General features: G+C 45.0%; 3 non-coding genes across 3 annotated transcripts; 1 reads left to right on the forward strand and 2 right to left on the reverse strand.

Moving 5' to 3' along the window:
- Positions 1-3,049: 3,049 nt before the first annotated feature.
- Positions 3,050-3,131, reverse strand: TRNAL-UAG (transfer RNA leucine (anticodon UAG)). The gene has a single exon. It is a non-coding gene; the product is annotated as a tRNA-Leu (tRNA).
- Positions 3,132-4,238: 1,107 nt separating this feature from the next.
- On the forward strand, positions 4,239-4,311 carry TRNAF-GAA (transfer RNA phenylalanine (anticodon GAA)). The gene has a single exon. It is a non-coding gene; the product is annotated as a tRNA-Phe (tRNA).
- Positions 4,312-4,584: 273 nt separating this feature from the next.
- On the reverse strand, positions 4,585-4,667 carry TRNAL-CAG (transfer RNA leucine (anticodon CAG)). The gene has a single exon. It is a non-coding gene; the product is annotated as a tRNA-Leu (tRNA).
- Positions 4,668-7,234: the final 2,567 nt, after the last annotated feature.

Here is a 7,234-nt window from a genome sequence, read left to right on the forward strand (position 1 = left end):
GGCCGGTGCTCATGCGCAGACACTATTATTACTGGGGCCAATATAGCAGAAGCTATTTCAACTGGGGCCACCAATATGGAGGGCACTGGGACTACTGGGGTGTCACTACTACTGGGGCCAATATAAGGAATGCTATTACAACTGGTGCCAATACAGGGGATGCTATTACTACTAGGGTCACTATTACTACTGGGGCCAATATAGGGAATGCTATTACTTCTGGGGCCAATATAGGGGATGTTATTACTACTGTGGCCATCAATATGGGGGCACTAGTACTACTGGGGCCAATCTAGTAGACACTATTACTACTGGGGCCAATATAGTAGACACTAATACTACTGGGACCAGCAAAGGGGGCACTATTACTAATGGGAAAATATAGGTTACACTATGACTATTAGGGCTACCAATATGAGGGGGCACTAGTACTACTGGGGCCAAAATAAGGGACACCAGTACTACTGGGGCCAACATAGGGAATGCTATTACTACTGGGACCCCAAAATGGGGGCAATAGTACTACTGGGGCCAACATAGGGGGCACTATTACTAGTGGGACCAATATAGGGGACACATGGAGGCATTTTGGAGTGTGAACAAGTCTATCCACACTACTTCCAGAAGTAAATTGTAGATCCCCAATAGGATGAGCTCCATGCCTGGCAATGTCATCCATTGTGCTACTTGCGCAATGTATGCAGTCCTTGATCAGCCAATCGAGGGTGCATACTGTTGCACAAGATGCGTGCACGTCGCACATTTAGAAGCCCAAATCCTGGATCTAAATGAGCGACTGGTAACACTGAGATCCATTGGCATCATGGAAAGGAGTTTACTACTCACTGAGCAGGCACTCGCTGGGGTAGAGGCGGGGGCGGACGGTAGTACGGAGGAGCAGGGGGAGCAGGCAAGTAGCTGGGTGACAGATAGAAGGAGGAGTAGAGGGAAGAGAAACAGGGAGGCTAGTCCTGAACTGGCACAACCCAACAAGTTTGCAAAGTTGGCAGATGAGGGGAATGCCATTATAGAGTCAGAACCGCTGCAGCACGACATGCCCTCTGAATGCCAGGGAGATGACTGCTCCAGTGAGATGGCGAGCGCAGGGCAGGCTAGACAGATACTAGTGGTGGAACTAAATTATAAGGGGGACAGATAGGGCAATCTGTCATAAAGACCGGGATCGTCAGATGGTGTGTTGTCTTCCTGGCGCTCGAGTTCGACACATCGCAGATCAGATTGACAGATTATTGGGAGGGGCTGGTGAGGATCCAGCAGTCATGGTGTACATTAGCACCAATGAACAAATTAGAGGTCAATGGAGGGCCCTCAAAAATGATTTCAGGGACCTAGAGTCCAAGCTTAGGGCACGGTCCTCCAGGGTAGTTTTCTCGGAAATACTACCTGCACCTAAAGCCACACTAGAAAGGCAGCAGGATCTTAGGGAGGTGAACAAGTGGCTCCCTATTGGTGTAAGAAGGAGGGGTTTGGGTTTCTGGAGAACTGAGCTGACTTTGCTGTGAGCTACAGGCTCTACTGTAGGGACGGGCTGCATCTTAATGGGGAGGGTGCAGCTGTGCTGGGGAAGAAGATGGTTAGAAGGCTGGAGGAGTGTTTAAATGAGGAACTGGTGGGAGGACAAAAAGAGAAATAGTGTGGTAGACAGTTGCGGGATGTACCCCTCTGCCATGACGTACCCTTACGTCATGGAGGGAAGGGGTTAATATATGGTGCACTATTACTACTGGGGCCATATAGGGGACTCTCTTACTACTTTGGGAATATAGCAGACACTATTACTACATGGGGCGGAATTTTCAGTAGCTGTAGCAGCAGAGTGGTTGATGTTTTGAAAATCTTGTCCAAAAATCTGCACCATACTTGTACAGGAATTGACATGCAGTGCGGGATTTAACCCCTTAATGCTGCAGGGCATACAGTCTCATTATGCAGGTCTCGGTGTGTATCGAGGGAGATTGTGGGTCGATCCCGCTCCATACAATGCAGGTGCCAGTTGTTACTTACAGCTGACACCCGCCTGCAACAGCACCGATAACCTGCGTCACTCATTGGAGCTGTTAACACTTCAAATGCCACCGTCAATTCTGATAGTGGCATTTAAATGCCTTGAGCAATGTTCAACGTCGCCGTACGGCCGCTTGCGATAATATCGTGGCTTGCCATCCGCTTGTCATGGCAGCCTTCTGAAAGGCCCCAGAGCTGTAATTGCAGAGTGCCTGTGGCATGCCTTGATAGAATGCCTGTCAGATCATAGTATGATGTAATGCTATGGCAATACATCATACTGCAGGAGTGATCAAAGCATTGCAAGTTCATGTCCCCTCTGGGTACTAAAAATAAGTTTAAAAGTTTTACTAATTATTAAAAAAAATAATATAATAAAAGTTTTAAAAAAACTTCCTTTTGCCATATTTATTATAAAAGGGTTTACATAATAAAGCAAAAAAACATATTTGGTATCGCTGTGTCCGTAAAAGTCCGATCTATCAAAGTAATGCATTATTTATCCCGCATGTTGAACGTCATAAAAAAATTAAAAGAATGCCAGAATTGCGCATTTTTGGTCACCCTGCTTCCAAGAAAAAATATAATAAAAAGTGATCAAAAAGTCGCATGTACACCCAAATAGAAACTACAGGAAGTCTGTAAGTCGTAAAATGAGACCCGCCCAAAGGTGGCGGAATTTTGTTTATTTTCCATCTCACTGCACTTACAATTTTTTTTAAGTTTTTCAGTACTTTCTATGGTACATTAAATAGTACCATTAAAAAATACAGCTCGTCACCCAGCTTTCCCAGGCTTCTGATTGCCTGCATGATTAAACAGATTTGCCTTTCAGAGCAGCAGGATTTACAACCCCATATTAGCTGTAATGTAATAGATTTTAATAGTGTCACCCAGCTTTCTCAGGACTTTATATAACCATCCCCATTAGGAGAAAAGGACTGAATGCCTGAAGAGTGCAGACGCCAGCGCACTATAACTAAACGACGCAACAGCTACCTCTAGTGGTGGATTCAAAAAGGGATGGCAGCGGTGGGATTCGAACCCACGCCTCCAGAGAGACTGGAGCCTAAATCCAGCGCCTTAGACCGCTCGGCCACGCTACCAGGTGGCCTGCAGTTTTAATCGCATTTGTTATGTGCCAATATGTCATCTGAGTCCCATCTCCGTAGGGGAGTTTATCCTTGCTTTAGGTTTGGTTGATGTGTTTATGTATATATATATATATATATTTTACCTTATTTATAAACGTTATCAAAAAAATATATAAATATTACTAACAGTCTTTATATCGTTTGTTAGGTTTTTTTCTGACGGGACTTGTAATGTTAAAATCGCGATAGATTGCGATTTTGTGCGATCGCGATTTTAACATTACAAGTCCCATAGACCCCCGCAGGAAAAAAAATGCTGCAAATTTCGCGGTGAAAAAAAACTGTAGTGGGTAGTCACCCTTAACAGATAACACCGGGGACTGATATAGCTGGCTCGCCAACTGAGTAGACCAGCAGTGCATAAAAGTACAGTAAAGGAGCGCGGTTATACTCACGGAAGGTCGTAATTGTGCTTCATTCAAGACAGGAGGCCTTACTGTGGATTATACGCAAGAGACACCTACTGTCCTCTATGGGTGCGTAAAAAATGCCGTACGTATAAAATTGCATTGCGTGTGCGCGGCGTTTATACGCAACGTCGCTAAGCAATAGAGCGGGAATTAAAAAAAAAGAAACAACTCAGACCGCGAACGGAGCACAAAATCCCTGCCGCAGACGTGAAACCACTCTGTATTTTCAGCTGGTCTCACGAAGGCGTGTTGTCATTGCGGCGCACGTGCAGTTTTCCCGCGCACACCATGCGATACCAATAGCCCATTGATTTGTATTGAGCCTCTCACCCCTGTCATTTTTTGTGTACGACTCCTGCAGAAAAAAAATCTTGATGCGTATTACATGCGCATAGAAGATAGTGTATGGGGATTGACGGTACGCAGCAAGTACGCATGGCAACCGCTCCCTCTGCTGCGTCCTCCGGGTTTCTGCGCATACGGTCTTCTGAATAAGCGGTAAACAGGCTTTGGTACAAAGGGGTTAATTAAAGTAAAAGGAAATAAATCAAAAGAAAGGAAAAAGAAGAATACTTCTACACTAATGCAAAAAAGTTTATATCCTCTTAGTAACACCCGCAAAATAGTAATGGGCAAAACTTCTTACACAGCCGAAATAGCTCAGTTGGGAGAGCGTTAGACTGAAGATCTAAAGGTCCCTGGTTCGATCCCGGGTTTCGGCAGATGTTTTTGACACTGTTTGTCACTGATCAGACATTAGTAATTCACTGAAATGTTCTGTGTCGGCACTTTACTTGGGATTTTGCCAGTTATATAGTATATGATGACTAAACAGAGCTTTCATTTCTGTTCATTTTATATAATCTACTTACCGTATATAAAATGTAGTATTTTATTTTTAAGATGTTTTTTCTTTTAGTTTCTGACACTAAATTTTGCTTGGGGCGGCTAATCCCGTTTTACAAAATGTATTGTGCAAAAAAAAACTAATGACTTGTCAGAAGTGGGATTCGAACCCACGCCTCCAGAGGAGACTGCGACCTGAACGCAGCGCCTTAGACCGCTCGGCCATCCTGACTACCTTGTTATGTACATGACCCCCCTCGAAAAATATTTTAACACATTGTGCAACTTGTGTTAGCACTCAACACATACAATAAAATCATGCGGTGATTCAGTGAAAACACAGAATTATGAAACCAGTGATTGTCAATGGCTTCATTCCTATTGGCAATGTTGTCACTCATGCGCTGTTGCGATAAAAAAAAACTGTTTTACTATTTTTTTTTCAGCGTTCCTGTATCCCTGTGGAGACATCTTTTTATGGCATCGCAAGGCATGAACTTGCGATTTTTGCGCGATGTGTTTTTAACATTAAAAACTCCTATTGATTTTTGCCCTAATGAAAAAAAATCACTTGAGAAAAAGCATCGCTGACGCTCACAAATTGCAGGAATAAAGACACAATTTTGCTGCAGCGCTGAAGGAGCCCTTAAGCCGGCGGTACACGAGCGCAGCTTTTTTTGTAGAAGCAATGATGCTTTATTGTAAGTACATAGGCGTATTTTACTAGACTTTTTCTGCGCGCAAGGCTTGTATATTTGCAAGCAGCAAAAAAATATACATTGAAATGGCTAATTAGTATCATGTGTTCCAGATGTGTTATCATAGAATGTTAGAGTTGGAAGGGACCTCCAGGGTCATCGGGTCCAACCCCCTGCTCAGTGCAGGATTTACTAAATCATCCCAGACAGATGTCTGTCCAGCCTTTGTTTGAACACTTCCATTGAGGGAGAACTCACCACCTCCTGTGGTAACCTGTTTCACTCATTGATCACCCTCACTGTCTAATATCTAATCTGTGTCTCCTCCCTTTCAGTTTCATCCCATTGCTTCTAGTCTTTCCTTGTGCAGATGAGAATAGGGCTGATCCCTCTGCACTGTGACAGCCCTTCAGATATTTGTAGACAGCTATTAAGTCTCCTCTCAGTCTTCTCTTCTGCAAGCTAAACATTTCCAGATCCTTTAAGCGTTCTTCATAGGACATGATTTGCAGACCGCTCACCATCTTGGTAACTCTTCTCTGAACTTGCTCCAGCTTGTCTGTGTTTTTTTAAAGTAAGGTGTCCAGAACTGGACACAGTATTCCAGATGAGGTCTGACTAAGGCCTCATGTCCACTGGCTAATTATATTTAGTAAATCCACGTGGGTGTCCTGCACGCGTGATCCGCGCCCATAGGGATTACATTGGACACCCGCAAGTAAGTAAATACCTGCGGATGTCATTTTTCCCTGCCGATGTCATTTTTCCCTGCCGCGCGGATCGCACATGTGGGAAATGACCTGCAGCATGCTCCATTTTCTGCGGGTTTGAAGCCTACGGAAGGCGTACGTATCCGCAGCAGCCTAATTTCTGCTCTGTTGCGGGATCACGGAAAAGCAGGGATTTAAAAAAAAAGGAGTGCACGGCGCATGTGCGGCACGTTGCCAGCGTGCCAAGCACATCCACTGGGCAGAAGGAAAGAAGATCTGGCTGCAACGGACGGGAACCCGCAGTGTCCGGACAGGTGAGTATTATCAATTTATAGGCCTCATGTCTGCAGGAAAGCAGGGACAAGCTGCGGGATTCTGCATGGAGAATCCGCGCGGGCCTGAACTTCCTAGTGGACATGAGGCCTAAGGAAGAGTAGAGGAAGATAATACATCCCAGAATTGTGTTTGCCTTTTTGGCTGCTGCATCACATTGTTGACTCATGTTCAGTCTATGATCTATTAGTATACCCATGTTTTCATTTTCCTGTGCAATTATGCAGTGTTTCACTCATCTCTTTGGGCTCATTCATATGACCATATCCGTAAAACACTGCGGGAGTACTGCAGCGGTTTACCATTCTGTGTGAGTCGGCAGCGAATGCACTGCGCATGACCGCGTATCTCACATGTGACTGTCTTTTTTTTGCTAATTCCCAGCTTTATTTCATAGCGGGGTTGCGTATGATTCACTGCCTATACGCAATGTATTGCGTATGGACAATGTTGCATACGCTGCCCATACAAAAGTACAGGGCTTGCACTCTATGGTACGCAGCAAAATAGAGCATGCTGCAATCTATTTCTCATTCATGTACCTATGGAGACTTTTAGCATGAAAATATGCAAAAATGGGGCATGAAGCAATTTTTCATTGCGCAACCAAAATGCGCAAGAAATTGAAATCAATGGGTTCTATTCTCTGTGAATTGCATGCACAAATGTGTGCCCAAACATGCCCCTTTGATGCTGGTTTAAAGGGGTTGTCCCGCACCGAAAAGGTTTTTTTTTTTTTTTTCAATAGCCCCCCCGTTCGGCGCGAGACAAACCCGATGCAGGGATAAAAAAAAAAAAACGGGTAGTACTTACCCGAATCCCCACGCTCCGGTGACTTCTTACTTACCTTGTGAAGATGGCCACCGGGATCTTCACCCTCGGTGGACCGCAGGTCTTCTGTGCGGTCCATTGCCGATTCCAGCCTCCTGATTGGCTGGAATCGGCACACGTGACGGGGCGGAGCTTCGAGGAGCCGCTCTCTGGCACGAGCGGCCCCATTCAGAAGACAGAAGACAGGACTGCGCAAGCACGTCTAATCGGGCGATTAGACGCTGAAG

The sequence above is a fragment of the Eleutherodactylus coqui genome, chromosome 6, assembly GCF_035609145.1.
Source record: "Eleutherodactylus coqui strain aEleCoq1 chromosome 6, aEleCoq1.hap1, whole genome shotgun sequence".
Taxonomy (NCBI): domain Eukaryota; kingdom Metazoa; phylum Chordata; class Amphibia; order Anura; family Eleutherodactylidae; genus Eleutherodactylus; species Eleutherodactylus coqui.